Below are 16347 nucleotides of genomic sequence, written 5' to 3'. Positions count from 1 at the left end.
GCCGGCGTAAATCAGACCAGGTACTTACCGGCATACTTGGCTCTGTGAGCGGCCTCCGGGGTCCTCGGGGGGGCGTGGGGGGATCTGGCCCCAGGGGGTGCCCCCACGGTGGCCTGGCTCACGATCGGGTAGCATCGATCTGCGGGCGGGCCTGTGCTGTGGGGGCACTCTTTCCCTCCGCACCGGCTGCTGTGAATCTCCGCCATGGCCGGCGTGGAGACGAACCACCCTGCGCATGAGCTGGGATGATGCCAGCACACGCCGGCGTTCCCGTGCATGCGGCAACTCTCGCCGGCCAGCGGAGGCCCTTCGGCGCTGGTTGGCGCGGTGCCAAACCCTTTGACCCCAGTTGGTGAGGCGCCAACCTGGCCGGCACCGGCCTAGCACCTTCCGGGTGGCCCGACGCCGGAGTAGTTCACACCACTCCTCGGCGCCGGGACCGCCCGCCCCGCCGGGTAGGGGAGAATCCCGCCCCTGGAATATGGGGCTGGATTCTCCACACCCCAACGCCAAACCCGCGGCCAGTGCCGGGGCAGTGAATCCATTTCCCCGCAAGGAATCGGGACCGGCGCCAGTTCCTCGATTCTGCGGGCCCCGAAACGTGCCACACAGCAGCTGCCTGGGGCCATTGCAGGAGGCCTGCTCTGCCATTCTCTGCCCCCGACCCGCCGAAGTCCCAACGATATGGATCTAATGTGGTCCTGCCAATCGGGAAACTGGCGTGGCAGCTGTTTAGCACAGGGATAAATCGCTGGCTTTGAAAGCAGACCAAGGCAGGCCAGCAGCACGGTTCAATTCCTGTAACAGTTTTAATGTCCAGCTCCGCGGTCTGAGTCCGCCATGGAGCACAGCACGGCCGCTGGAGGCTGCCGCCGTGTGCATGCGCGGCCTCCGACCCGGAAGAGCGGGGGCTGTATCTGCAGCAAAAGCTGCTGGTTTAATGCCGGGTCCCTGCTAGCCCCCTGCAGGGCTAGGAATATGTGGCCCTTTCACTCCAGTTTTTCTGGCGTGAAATCCAGTTATTACGGCGGCATGGGGACATAGTCCCAATAACGGAGAATCCAGCCCCTGGAATTTAAACTACCAGACAGGGTACTTTTAAACTTTTAGTTAAGCTTGAAGCCTGGACTAAAATACACCCATTAATCAGGCAAGGGAATTGACACAGTAAAAGATGGGAGATACAGAGAGGAAGGGCAAAGGATAGCAACAAGAATAAATGTGAACAGTGAGGAGATCCCGAGGAGGTTTGACTGCCTGGAGTAATCTCAGTGCCCATCATAATATCTCCTTATAGAGCTTATCAAATATTATTTGATAACACTTCTGCAAAGCACCTTGGATGTTTTACCACTTTAAAGGTGCTATATTGCATCACCAGGAATATCGTCCATGTCCTGGTTTGGGACTCATTTTCAGGCTGTTATAGGTGACATATTGTTTCTCCACTGTCAGAGCGTGCCTGTCACTTGAGCTGGATAAGACTTCCGACATGGTGTCCCTTTCCTCTTCACTCTTCTCCAAGTTGACCCTCTTCCGAGGGCTCAACAGAACAACCAGTGTTGATGTCAATATTTACCTGCTTCTGGACTGTAGTAGAATTCAACAACACTCGTTATGGCAAAATAACAAGGCTTTATTTACGAAACGACTGCACGCAGTAATAGCTGAAACTTGAGGTCAGAGAGCAGTTATTACCACTGCTGATTCCTTCCCAAGTCCGCGCTTTCACAGAGAATCAGCTCAGTATTTATACATTATCATTATCAAGATTGCATGATGACAGCTTAGTCAGGAATTCGATCAGAAGTAGAAACGGAAGCAATGTCATAAACCAAGCACGAGCTGTTGATCTTCTCGGACTCTTTGTCTCATCCTTCATACCATTATCTTGTCTTTTGATAGAACATTAAAAGGTCAGAGGAGACTCATCCATTCCTTATCTTGTCTTATTCATACCGCCCTGGGTTATGACGAGTTAGCCTTATCAGAGTTTACAGAGGTCAGGCATTTTGGAATGGCTAGATCAGCATTCCTTACAAAGGGCTCTGGTACATTGAAGTGGCTAGGTCAGCTTTTCGTACATTGTATCAACTAGTTGACCAGTCTTCCCATTGACCAGTTTTCCATCATGCCATTAATTAATTCGTACAACACCACACCAGGAGGCAAAAGTTGCAAATCAGTCCTGCACCACCAAAACCGTTGTTGCCAATCAGCAGTCAGTTCTCCGACAAACATTTTTAAAATCCCAAAAAAATCCATCAGCGGCCTAGAAGCAAGTCAACCACTTACCTGAATGGATGTGATGATCACTCTGAATAGCGCTTCCACATTTTTCTTCCTAACTATTATGACCATGATTTTGCAGATGAGCTGATGGAAAGTTCAGGTGGGCATACCAATGTCTTAAAAGGCTGCCTACAACCAGTGTAGGACACATATTTAAACAACACAATTAACTCTGTTTCTGATTCCAGTGTTGCTGGGGAAGACCGTGGCTGAGTACAGGATTGTCAACTCAATACAGTTGTGATGCGAATGAATGCACACATGCCCCACAATATGTTGCACCCAGCATTCCCCCGAGCTGTTTTTCCATGTGTCCAGGTGATGTCTGTAAGTGTGAGACCGCTGGAAAATTTGTTTGCAGTCAACCATGCATGGTAATTGGAAGGAGCTGAAATGTGCATCGCTTACAAAGGAACATTTGGGTTGCTGCCTGCCTGTGCAGCTTAGAACGGACCCCTTGCTGCCTGTTTTGGGTCCAGACATTGGGCACTGCTCAAGCAACACTTTCAGCTCTTCACCCAGGTCAGGCTTTTTCTTCAAATTCCAAACAAGCTGGGGATCTGAGTCAGTAGCTCAGTTTACACACTGCCTAGTTTATAGTTTTGTGCTATCGTCAAAGACCACCAACACTCCCACCATGTCCGTACAGTGTTTATATGAGAAACAGAAAATAGGAGCAAGAAGAAGCCATTCGGCCCTTTTTTGATTTGATTTATTATTGTCACATGTATTGGTGTACAGTGAAAAGTATTGTTTCGTGCATGCTGTACAAACAATGCATACCGTACATAGGGAAGGAAGGAGAGACTGCAGAATATAATGTTACAGTTATAGCAAGGTGTAGAGAAAAGATCAACTTAATACGAGTAAATTTGGGAGAAAATGCAAAAAAGGACAATAAAGAAATATTTTAAAAACTTAATACAAGGTAGGTCAATTCAAAAGTCTGATGGCAGTCGGGAAGAAGCTGTTCTTGAGTCGGTTGGTACGTGACCTCAAACTTTGGTATCTTTTTCTTGACGGAAGAAGGTGGAAGAGAGTATGTCCGGGATGCGTGGGGTCCTTAATTATGCTGGCTGCCTTTCCGAGGCAGCGGGATTTGTAGACAGAGTTGATGGATGGGAGGCTGATTTGCGTGATGGATTGGGCTACATTGACGACCTTTTGTAATTTGCTGCGTTCTTGGGCAGAGCAGGCTCCATACCAGGCTGTGATACACCAGAAAGCATGCTTTCTGTGGTGCATCTGTAGAAGTTGGTCAGTGTCGTAGGTGACATGCCAAATTTCCTTAGCCTTCTGAGAAAGTAGTCGGTGGGCTTTCTTAACTATAGTGTCGGCATGGGGGGATCAGGACAGGTTGTTGGTGATTTGGACACCTAAAAGCTTGAATCTCTCGACCCTTTCTACTTTGTTCCCATTGATGTAGACAGCGGCATGTTCTCGACTATGCTTCCTGAAGTCGATGACAACCTCCTTCGTTTTGTTGGCATTGAGGGAGAGATTATTGTCGTCGCACCAGTTCACCAGATTCTCTATCTCATTCCTGTACTCTGTCTCATCGTTGTTTGAAATCCGACACACTACTGTGGTGTCATCAGCAAATTTGAAAATCGAGGTGGAGGGGAATTTGACCACACAGTCATAGGTGTACAAAGAGGAAAGTGGGGGGCTGAGGACACAGCCTTGTGGGGCACCGGTGTTGAGGATGATCGTGGAGGAGGTGTTGTTGCCTATCGTTACTGATAGAGGCTTGTGGGTTAGAAAGTTCTGGATCCACCTGCTCCAAACCTGTTCCACCATTCATTATGATCATGCTTGATCATCCAACTCAATAGCCTCATCCCGCACACTTCCATCCCCCTTCGTCCCAAGTGCTATATCTACCTGTTGCTTGAAACCAGATATTGATAGAATTTCTACTGCAAGTGTTTTGTTCAACACCCATACCATGGTACTGATACTGATTATGCAGGGACAATTTGATATGTAGCATTTGATGAAAAATGCAGTGGTTGCCATCAGCAGCAATCAACAGCTGCTGACTCCGCTTATAATCAATGCAGCACTAATCCAGTCAGAAACTTTCAGTTACATTTTTTGAAATATGATTTGATAGAAGCATGAGCAATTCAATAATTCTCCCCCCCCCCCCCCCCCCCCCTCAGTTGTGCGACCTTCGGATCCTATCCTGTGGTGGATTTGCACGGATTGTGAGCATTTGGACCTGGGAAGTTGAATGAAAATGGAAGCACCGTCACAGATTTGTTCTCACCATCATTCTACCCGACAACAATTTAGTGCAGCCATGAAGCAGTTAGCCATTAGAAGACAACTTCGCAAGAAACCACTCATTATATTCGCATTACGTTAATTTGAAAAAAGCGACGAACAGCTGTTGCAGATAGCGGCGTCGATACTAAAACTGCTGGATTCAATCGAGCCGAGCTAAATATAGCACCGATGCTCCAATGAGCTGCAATAAATAAGACATTATGCAAAACAATGCCAGAGCTCTCATTGTGCACCAGTGCTTTTATGAGGCAAAAAGGAAGCTGAAGGGCAATTGTGGGGGTGGCTTCGCACTGACTATTATGTTTAGGCAGGACACACTTGGGCAGTGAATTGTCAAACTGTTTTCAACATATTTCTGATCCATAATTGGGGCAAGTCATCTATTTTTTTTCGGCAGGAAAACACGAACAGCAGCAACCATTTCGGAGACGAAGCAAACTCCCTACTGTTAATCGGCCCTTCCACCCACTGTGGCTTCCCAAATATTCTAATTCACATATTACAATGAGGCCATGTGACACGGCAGCTTCCTGAAGGAAAAGTTTCCCGGGCGACTGAGTGAGGGGTTGGGTGCTGGTGGGGAGTTAAATTCCTTGGAATTGTCGTCCGGTCGGGATCTATCAGCTACGCTTTTCCAAAAAAAAGATTGGGAACTGTTTCCTGATCTGTCAGCAGCTCACCAAGGTCACAAAGACATCTTGCACAGCAAGCAAATGCATCTTCAGTGAAACAAATACCAGGAAGCTTTTGATCAGCTCCAGCCAGGACAGGTGAGAGGGCTGCTGTGAAACATTTCTCTCATGGACTGCTATCACTGCTTGACAGGTGATTTACAACTTCTTGGAAGGCGTTGCACCTGTCTAGCACCTCCCTCACCTTCAGCTGTACTTTCCCAATGTCAGGCCTTTGCCATGCATGGCATGGGAACAGTTTATTCAGATCCAACTTGCATCTCCAAGAAGGTGAAAGTGCAGAGGCCACCCCACCACCAACAACACCAGCAGAGTCTCCAGCTGCCTGCTGTCCTCAGCTGCATGCCTCTCCACAGGCCAGAGATCTCGTTGGAAGGAAGCAAAACCCCCAACGTAGGATGTACTGACAGAGGACCAGCATTCCCCGATGTATGTGAGCACCAGTGCTTCAGATGGTTGAGGTTTTCATGGTTGACACCTGCAGCTCCCTGGAATAAGAATTGGAGGAGGTGGACATAACTTGCCAGCGTGGTAGCACAGTGGTTAGCACTGTTGCTTCACAGCACCAGGGTCCCAGGTTCAATTCCCACTTTGGTCACTGTTTGTGTGGGGTTCGCACTTTCTCCGCTTATCTGCGTGGGCTTCCTCCAGGTGCTTCAGTTTTCTCTTACAGTCCAAAGATGTGCAGGTTAGGTGGATTGGTCAATTGCATCCATGAGGCAGACCTTTTCCTACTGACCTTGGACAAGCTGACCAGACTGCAGCTACTCAGATCTCATGGTAGGACCCAGAGTGAGAGAGCCAGGGAGCGGCCTTTTCCAGTCTCTTCTCCAATTCTGACTTGCTACAACCTAGCCCCTTTAAAAAGAAACATTTCCTTTGACTGATTGGAGACAATATCCTGGAGATCACATTGACCAGAAAATGGAACTGGACTAGCCATATAAATGCTGTGGCTATGAGAGCAGGTCAGAGGCTAGGAATCCTGTGACAAGTAACTCTTCTCCTGACTCCTTAAACCCGGTTCAACACCTCCAAGGCACAGGTCAGGAGTGTGTGATGGAATACTCTCACTTGCCTGGATGAATGCAGCTCCAGCAACACTCAAGAAGCTCAACACCATCCAAGGCAATGCAGTCTGCTTGTTTGGGCTGTCATATATTGCCGTTCCTTCACTGTTATTGGGACAAAATCCTGGAACTCCCTCCCTAACAGCACTGTGGGTGTACCTGCACCACAAGGACCTTTAGCACTTCAAGAAGGCAGCTCACCGCCACTTCTCAAGGGAATCTTCTCAAGGGCAATTAGGGGTGGGCAATAAATTGTCAGCCAATCCAGTGATGCCCACATTCCATGATAAAAAAATCTGATTCACCCACCCCTATTAGTCAGCAAAGTGGAGGTGGACTGCTAATGCTCTGACTTAGTCAAAGAGGCATGGCTAAGCCCGTCAGTTAGATTCCCCACCTGAAAATGGTCCTGCCATTTTGGCCAGGTCTAAATGCAGAAGATTTGCTGCTGCTTCCACTTGCATTGTCCTAAGAGCTGGTGGAAGTGTTGTTGATTTTTTTTTACTTGGTTTTCTCTGTGGCTTTGTTGTTCCAATTAGGGCAATCAGTGAATTTGCCTTTCTTTCTATGTTATCTATGTCCGAATGCTTAGAGTCGCCAGGTATCGAATGATACCACCACAAATTTCAACCGGCTATCGATCAAAGAGCCAAACACCAGTTAGTTAGTTCAAGGCCAAGGGTACTTTGTTTACACACAATTAGTCATGCAACATAAACACTACTAGTCAACTACACCTATCAACTAAGACAACCTGTACTTAACTTCTGGCACCCGGCTTAGGTCAGAAAACAGTGGCCGCTGTTCAATTCTGGATCTCTTGGGTTCGAAGGAGTAACTGCTGCTCAGCTGGGCTCATCCATCTGGTAGCGGGCGTTGAACTAGGACTCACTCAATTTGCTATGATTGGCGATGACTGTGACCGGGGTATCAAGGCCAAAAGAGAGTGTACATATGGCGAACTCTTCTTCTTATACTCAGGGAGTTTTCGCGCTCTTTTGGGTGGTCCTTCGATTTGGGCCTTACTAATTGGGTGATCCCTGATCACTCTGTTCGATTCCTTAGCCAATAAGTGGGCGGGGATCTGGATGGCTGGGCGTGTCCCAAGCGGTCACTGTTCCTGTTGTTTGCGTTTCCCTTGAACAGGGAATGTCTGGGACTGTCCTGGTTGCGTGAGTATCAGTCCTTTGTTTTTGTGAAGATTCGCCATCAAATCGGGGTGGTTAACATGCTAATGGGACGGAGTTTCGATACCGTCTGGACTTTGCTGACAAATATGCATTTCAGGCTCTGAGCCTGCCTGATTCTTGGCTTGTCCATTTTACCTGCCAGTCTTTGCAGGTTCCTCTGCACCTAGTTGGAAGTGGCCATCCCAGATGGCTACAGAAGTGAAGAATATCACTAGTGATTTCTGCAGCTGAGAAATAGTTTTGCTGTATTTATTTATGTTTTGATGGTTCTGCCTAAAAGAATGTGACTTGGTGCTACTGACAGAGTCTGATCATTCCCCCTCCTACCCAACTACTCCTTACGCACAGTAAAGAGCTTCTCGGGAGACACAATGACATTTCCTCTGAGCATGACCATGCGTGCCACTGTCATGGGGGAGAAGCAGCAGCAGCACAGGATGGGAAAAGACATAGTCAGGGATCATTTAAAGAGGATGCAGCCTGCAAGATATTACCTCTCTCATGGAATATACAGAAAACATGAAAATTAACTGAGGAAATGTTTAGAACAAAACTTTCAGCCAAACTGCTTTGGCATTATTCTCTGCAATATCTATTGGGGCATGTACACTTTAGTTGAGTACTCAGAAATTCATCAGCTTACATATCATAGCAAGATACAGCAAACCGGGTGGCTACTTACCCAAGGTCCAGGGTACAATCAATGACATCTCCTGTTTTGTGACTTCCCCCAGAACAGCTCCTCCACGGCCTCAACAGGAAACGTTAAGTCACTCAATACACAGATTGTGTGTGACTAGGCGCAAAGAATCCTTCATGTGATAGGGAAATATGCTGGAAGTTGTTACAAGGCTCCAGCAGGAGATATGTGGAACTGGGGAGCCTATGCGACATGCTCCTCCCTACCTCTCCTCCCCTGTTCACTTATGAACTGCCATTGGGAGGCTGGAAAAATGCCACCCTTAGGGCAGAATGTAATGCCCTCCCTCATAGAATGGGGACCCCACTGCCTGTGTGCTAAGGTTCATGATGGCCTTCCCACCCCACTGCAAAGTATGCCCACTTAATGGCCTTATCCCATTCCCTCTGGTATTCAACCAGTGGTGGAAGGGGTCACAAGGCTCCACCAGGAGATGTGGGCACTGCTGAAGAGGGTCAGTTTGAATGGTAAGCCTGAACAGCAAATCCTGTTGAATATCTTGCGCATTCCTGGGGGTCGGGTGGGGGTGGGGGAATTCTTTGTTCAAAGGCATACAGTGAGAGCCCAATGAGAACAAACCCCCTGCTATTTCTTCTGACAGCGACCTCCCACGCCCTCCTCTGCCCCAATTTCATATCAAAAAACTGTGGCCTGGGTCCCTCACAGATCCTGAGCCTCTGGTGGGATCATGACTGGGAGCTACCACCTATCCCAGGTACACTGCCTACCATGGAGGGTTGTCAGCATCAGATTGGCTGCCAGCTCCAAGGGTGCTTGAAGGTCAGCCACTAGACACTTAAGTGCCCGAGATGCACTTAATTCAGCGGAACTTCTCCAAAGGGTTTGATGTGGGGGCACCTGCCAGCTCTCCCAGCAGGTAGGTGAGATCCCCATTGTCTGAATTCAGCAATGTCCCTTTGTGTCTGTTTGCACAAAAGAGGGGGGAAGAAAAGTTGAATAGTTAAAGAGAAGGAGTGTGAAATATTGGATGGGATAAAAGTAGTGAGAGGATGTAGATGCTTAAACATAGGAAATAAGTTTTATTTTGATTTGATTTATTATTGTCACATGTATTAGTATACAGTGAAAAGTATTGTTTCTTACATGCTATACAGACAATGCATACCGTACATAGGGAAGGAAGGAAAGACTGCAGAATGTAATGTTACAGTCATAGCTAAGGCATAGAGAAAAGATCAACTTATTATGAGGTAGGTCCATTCAAAAGCCTGATGGCAGTAGGGAAGTAACTGCTTTGAGTTGGTTGGTACGTGATCTCAAACTTGTGTATCTTTCTCCTGACGGAAGAAGGTGGAAGAGAGTATGTCCGGGGTGTTTGGGGTCCTTAATTATGCTGGCTGCTTTTCCGAGGCAGCAGGAATTATAAACAGAGTCGATGGATGGGAGGCTGGTTTGTGTGATGGATTGAGCTACATTCACGACCTTTTGTAGTTTCCTGTGGTCTTGGGCAGAGCAGGATTCATACCAAGCTGTGATACTGTAGAGGGTGCCATCTCTGCTACTCCACTACTGGGCCGATATCTGGGGTTTGAGTATCTGTGTGTGTCTCTCTCCAGCTGGCACTGAAACTTCAGAGGCCAGGGGATGCCGCACTGGGACACCTCCACGGAAGAGAGCACTGAATCAAGCCTGCCGTTTATCCCTAACCGGAAGCCTGAGGCTTATATCACACAGATATCCAGACCCCCACCAATGCCCAGGTGATTCTCTCTCTTGCCGGTGGTGCAACACTCACCCGGTTCCTACTTCGCTGGAGTAGCTTTCCCAAGAGAGAGAATAGGACACTGCTGTTTATTACCTAACCAGCAGCCTGTCCTGAGTGAATCGCTCAAGATGACCCTAGATTCTTGAACCCGGAATTAAGGTGAGGAATATCTTAACAATGACTTGGTCAGAGATCGCTGGTGAGAGATTGAAGAATTTAAACGACTCCAATTATCAGCAAATCAAGGTTTATTGCAAAACCCAGGTCAAAATCATCAAACAGAAGAAATTATAATAAAATCTTAAACTCTAACACAAACTAAGTCTATTCAGAAAGTACTATAACGGACACAACGAAAAATCTTATTGTTACACAGTTTTAGCAATGACACAGAACACAAATCAAGTCCCCTTCCCCAAAGCCTCAACCACTATCAAGGTCAAGGGAGTTTCGCAAGCTGCTGCAGGGTACTTACAGTCACAGGCTGCAGAGGTCAAGTCAAAGGTGGAGAGGTCGAGCCAAGAGACCCTCAATCGAAACACAGCCCCTTTTATATCCGTTTTTACCTGGCTTTTTCCTGTGTTCGGCCAGCCCCTTTTGCATTGAATTGGTAAGGTTTAAAGTTCCCGCTGGTCCCGCCCCCTTTGAGCCGGCCAGAGCTGTCGACTTCCGGGTTTTCCTCCCCCTTTGCGTTGTATCGGTCCAAGTTTAAAGTTCCCGCTGGTCCCGCCCCCTTTGAGCCGGTCAGAGCTGTTCGCTTCCGGGTTTTCCTCGCAGGTCCGCTCCTTCCAGCCAGGCAGACCTGCCGCGATTTGAATTTGGCGCCGACTCCGCCCCCTCCTCCCAGTGAGTTCCTGCCGGTGGCTTCTGTCAAGATTGGAGTACCTCCCCCAGGTCCGCCTCCAACTTGGTTTTTTCTACCGTTTATCTTCAAGGGGCTTTTCCAGCGCAATGTACTGAGCCCAGACAGTCTGCTTTTTAGGATAACAAGGTTAAGCTCTCTTGTGAAGATTTTCAAAAGTCTTCCAGCTGCTCCGGAGATGGCTGCTATTCTCACCTTGCTATGTTGATGGGGTGTTAATTGGATTCTACTCTGGTGGAGGCCAAGTCATTTACATCTGCATGGGGCTATGACCATCCCATTGTCCTGCTTGCAGGCAGGCCCCCTGTGTATTCCCGTGCCCCTTTGTCTGTGTGTTAATCTTATCTCGTTGTCTGGCTCCTTCTTCCTTGTAGCTCCTAGGGGGGGGTTTGTAAATACCTATGCCCCTACTCAGCTCAGCGGATCAAGCCTGCTGGGAAATCTGGTTACGTTCTCTTGGCTGGAAAGTCAGTTTACAGTCTCTGGGTTTTATTCTTGGGCAGTCCAAAAAGGGCCGAATTGCCCGAAAACCTTACAGATACAACCAGAAAGAATGCTTTCTATGGTGCATCTGTAAAAGTTGGTGAGAGTCTTGCTGACATGCCAAATTTAGCATCTTTGAAGGTTGGTAAATCACTCAGCTAACATGAACTGTGCCCTTTCTTGGTAAGAGCTACAATGATTGAAAGAATGGAGACTCTAACCATAATTTACCAATTCTCTTTGGCTACAAGTATGGTGGAGGAAGGACTCATTCTAAGTAATGACCGGCCAGTTAATCTAACTGCAGTAGTGGACAAATTATTGGAAAACATTCTGAGAGACAATATGAGCTGTAAGTTAGAAAAGCACAGATTAGTCAAGGACAGTCAGCATAGATTTGTTAAGGGAAGGTTATCTCTGATTAAATTGAATTTTTGCCGAGATAACAAGGAGATTGATGAGGATAATGCATTTGATGCAATCTACACAATTTCAGCAAGGTTTCTGTGTGGCACATTGTCACAACATTAAAATCACATGGAATACAAAGGAAAGTTGAATGCAAAATTTGCTCAGTGGCAGTAAGCAAAGGGTAATGGTCAATGCTATTTTTGTTACTGGAAGGTTGTTCTTAGTGTGATTCTGCAGGGCTCAGTAGTGGGCCCCTTGCAGTTCATGGTATATATCAATGATTTAAACTTAAATATCAGGCCACGATTAATAGGGTTGAAGATGATACGAGAATTGGATGTGTGATTATATTGATGAAGAAAGCCGTAGACTACAACAACTAATCCACAGACCAGTCAGGGAAGCAGGAAAGTGGCAAATGGAGTTCAATCCAGATAATGCAGTAGTGAAGGTTAAATAAGGCAAGATAATATATAATAAACGATAGGATAACCCCTGGGTGTGTGGACGATTAGAATAACTAGCAACAAGCTATTCAGACATTTAAGTAAAGAAAGATTATTGCTAATTTAAGCACTCACCCTGAAATCTAATAGTGCTGCATCCATTTACAGAGGCACACATATAAGCACACTTAAGGAAAGTTGAAGACAGTACATCAATTGTAATGAAGTGTGTTGAGAGATTGGTCATGAAGCACATCAACTCCATACTCCCAGGATGCCTAGATCCGCTGAAATTTGCACACCACCGCAACAAGTCCACAGATCTCGAATAACGATGAGTCAGAATACAGGAGGGAGATAGAGAACTTAGTGGATCGACAACAATCTCTCCCTCAATGCCAGAAAAACTAAAGAGTTGGTCATTGACTTCAGGAAGCAAAGTACTCTACAGACCGAGGTGGAGATGGTTGACCGCTTCAAATTCCCAGGTGTGCACATCAGCAAAAATCTGTCCTGGTCCACCCATGCGACGCTACCTCGAAGAAAACACAATAGCACCTTTACTTCCTCAGGAAACGAAGGAAATTCGTCATGTCCACACTGACGATTTACAACTTTTACAGATGCACCATAGAAAGCATCCTATCTGGCTGCATCACTGCCTGGTATGGCAACAGCTCGGCCCAAGACCGGAAGAAACCTCAGAGAGTCGTGAACGCAGCCCAGTCCATCACACAAATCTGTCAAGCATTGACTCTGTCTACACCTCCCGCTGCCTGGGGCAAGCGGGCAGCACAATCAAAGACCTCTCTCACCCGGCTGACTCACTCTTCCAACTTCTTCCATCGGGCAGGAGATACAAAAGTCTCAGAACATTCACAAACAGATTAAAAAACAGCTTCTTCCCCGCTGTTACCAGACTCCTCAATGACTCTCTTATGGACTGACTTGATGAATACTACACTCCTGTATGCTTCACCCGATGCCGGTGTCCATGTATTTACATTGTGTATCTTGTGTTGGCCTGTTATGTATTTTCTTTTCTTTTCATGTACTAAATGATCTGCTCACAAAAAATATTTTTCACTGTACCTCGGTACACGTGACAATAAACAAATCCAATCCAGCAGTGCACTTTTACAAGTTAAACAAAAGGAACAGTTCATAATTCACCTGATTGTCTTGTTCTGGAAAATGCAGGCCCAATGAAAAATCATCTTCAGTCCTGAAGTATAATTTGAGTGAATTCAACTGAAGTCTGAAGCCAAAGCCATTTGGGAGATTTTCTTGAAGGGATGGAATTTCTGAAGGTCACATAGTTACTTGTCGTCTCATCACCAGGAGCTCAGTTTGCTGTAGTGGTGTTCCCATAGAGTCATTGCAATGTTACAGTCTCCAGTTTATTACGGCATCGGCATGACTGCCTTATCTACTGTGTATCCTTTTTCTGCAGACAGAATTTAAAGGTTAAAAGGCGGCAAACTGTGTGACTCTTCACAGTTTTCAAAATATGGTGGTCTTAAGTTGATTAATCAAATTACATTTATTGTTTCAAGAGATAACTGCTGTGTTGTATTGTATATATGATGTATTTTGAACTCCAATGTGACTGTCACAATATAGTTCATGGTTACAAAGATCAGTGATTATCATATCTTTTTCAAGAAGTCAGCAAATTCTCAACATATGTAATTATTTCAAAGCATTTGATTTAAAATTTTACTTTAGTGCAGTGTTTGACAGTGTTGCCTGCATGGATATGTCACATGGTTGCTGTGCAAAGTATGTCTATTAACAAAATAAACGTTATCAATGGGAACTTCTTAGATTGGATTGGATTTGTTTATTGTCACGTGTACCAAGGTACAGTGAAAAGTATTTTTCTGCGAGCAGCTCAACAGATCATTAAGTACATGAGAAGAAAAGGGAATAAAAGAAAATACATAATAGGGCAACACAACATATACAATGTTACTACATAAGCACCGGCATCGGATGAAGCATACAGGGTGTAGTGTTAATGAGGTCAGTCCATAAGAGGGTCATTTAGGAGTCTGGTGACAGTGGGGAAGAAGCTGTTTCTGAATCTGTTCGTGCGTGTTCTCACACTTCTGTATCTCCTGCCCGATGGAAGAAGTTGGAAGGGTGAGTAAGCCGGGTGGGAGGGATCTTTGATTATACTGCCTGCTTTATCCAGGCAGCGGGAGGTGTAGATGGAGTCAATGGATGGGAGGCCGGTTCGTGTGATGGACTGGGCGGTGTTCACGACTCTCTGAAGTTTCTTGCGGTCCTGGGCCGAGTAGTTGCCATACCAGGCTGTGATGCAGCCTGATAGGATGCTTTCTATGGTGCATCTGTAAAAGTTGGTAAGAGTCAATGTGGACATGCCGAATTTCCTTAGTTTCCTGAGGAAGTATAGGCGCTGTTGTGCTTTCTTAGTGGTAGCATCGACGTGGGTGGACCAGGACAGATTTTTGGAGATGTGCACACCTAGGAATTTGAAACTGCTAACCATCTCCACCGCGGCCCCGTTGATGCTGACAGGGGTGTGTACAGTACTTTGCTTCCTGAAGTCAATTACCAGCTCTTTTGTTTTGCTGGCATTGAGGGAGAGATTGTTGTCGCTGCACCACTCCACTAGGTTCTCTATCTCCCTCCTGTATTCGGACTCATCGTTATTCGAGATCCGGCCCACTATGGTCGTATCGTCAGCAAACTTGTAGATGGAATTGGAACCAAGTTTTGCCACGCAGTCGCATGTGTACAGGGAGTAGAGTAGGGGGTTAAGTACGCGGCCTTGTGGGGCGCCGGTGTTGAGGACTATTGTGGAGGAGGTGTTGTTGTTCATTCTTACTGATTGTGGTCTGTTGGTCAGAAAATCGAGGATCCAGTTGCAGAGTGGGGAGCCAAGTCCTAGATTTTGGAGCTTTGATATAAACTTGGCAGGATTATGGTGTTGAAGGCGGAGCTGTAGTCAATAAATAGGAGTCTAATGTAGGAGTCCTTGTTTTTGAGATGCTCTAGGGATGAGTGTAGGGCCAGGGAATTGGTGTCTGATGTGGACCGGTTGCAGCGGTATGCGGATTGCAGTGGATCAAGGCGTTCATAGAAACTTTTTCATAGAATTTACAGTGCAGAAGGAGGCCATTCAGCCCATCGAGTCTGCACCGGCTCTTGGAAAGAGCACCCTACCCAAGGTGAACACCTCCACCCTATCCCCATAACCCAGTAACCCCACCCAACACTAAGGGCAATTTTGAACACTAAGGGCAATTTATCATGGCCAATCCACCTAACCTGCACATCTTTGGACTGTGGGAGGAAACCGGAGCACCCGGAGGAAACCCACGCACACACGGGGAGGATGTGCAGACTCCGCACAGACAGTGACCAAAGCTGGAATCGGACCTGGGACCCTGGAGCTGTGAAGCAATTGTGCTATCCACAAGGCTACCGTGCTGCCCCGTTCTGGGAGTATGGAGGTGATGCGCTTCATGATCAACCTCTCGAAGCACTTCATTACGACTGAAGTCAGGGCCACTGGTCGGTAGTCATTGAGGCACGTTGCCTGGTTCTTCTTTGGTACCGGTATGATGGTGGTCTTCTTGAAGCAGGTGGGGACCTCGGAGTGGAGTAGGGACAGGTTAAAGATGTCCGTGAATACCTCTGCCAGCTGGTCTGCGCAGGCTCTGAGTGCACGACCAGGGATCCCGTCTGGGCCCGTCGCCTTCCGAGGGTTCACTTTCAGGAAGGCCAATCTGACTTCGGAAGCTGTGATGGTGGGTATGGATGAATTATGGGCTGCTGGGGCACTCGCCAGCGGATTGTTGGTTACCTGCTCGAACCGAGAATTGAATGCATTGAGTTCATCGGGGAGGGGTGCGCTGCTGCCAGAGGTACTATTCGGCTTCGCTTTGTAGCCCGTTATGTTGTTTAGTCCTTGCCACAACCGCCGAGAGTCTGTCTGTGACTCTAGCTTGGTTTGATATTCTCTCTTGGCATTCCGGATGGCTTTACGGAGGTCGTACCTGGATTTCTTGTATAGGTCAGGGTCATCTCCCTTGAACGCTGACTCAGATCTGTCCTTCAGTAGGGAGTCAATCTCGCGATTGAGCCATGGTTTCCAGTTGGGGAACGCACGTACTGCTTTCTTTGGCACGCAGTCGTCCACACATTTGCTGAT

Source organism: Scyliorhinus torazame, chromosome 1 (assembly GCF_047496885.1).
Source record: "Scyliorhinus torazame isolate Kashiwa2021f chromosome 1, sScyTor2.1, whole genome shotgun sequence".
Classification (NCBI taxonomy): domain Eukaryota; kingdom Metazoa; phylum Chordata; class Chondrichthyes; order Carcharhiniformes; family Scyliorhinidae; genus Scyliorhinus; species Scyliorhinus torazame.
This window is presented reverse-complemented; position numbering follows the sequence as displayed.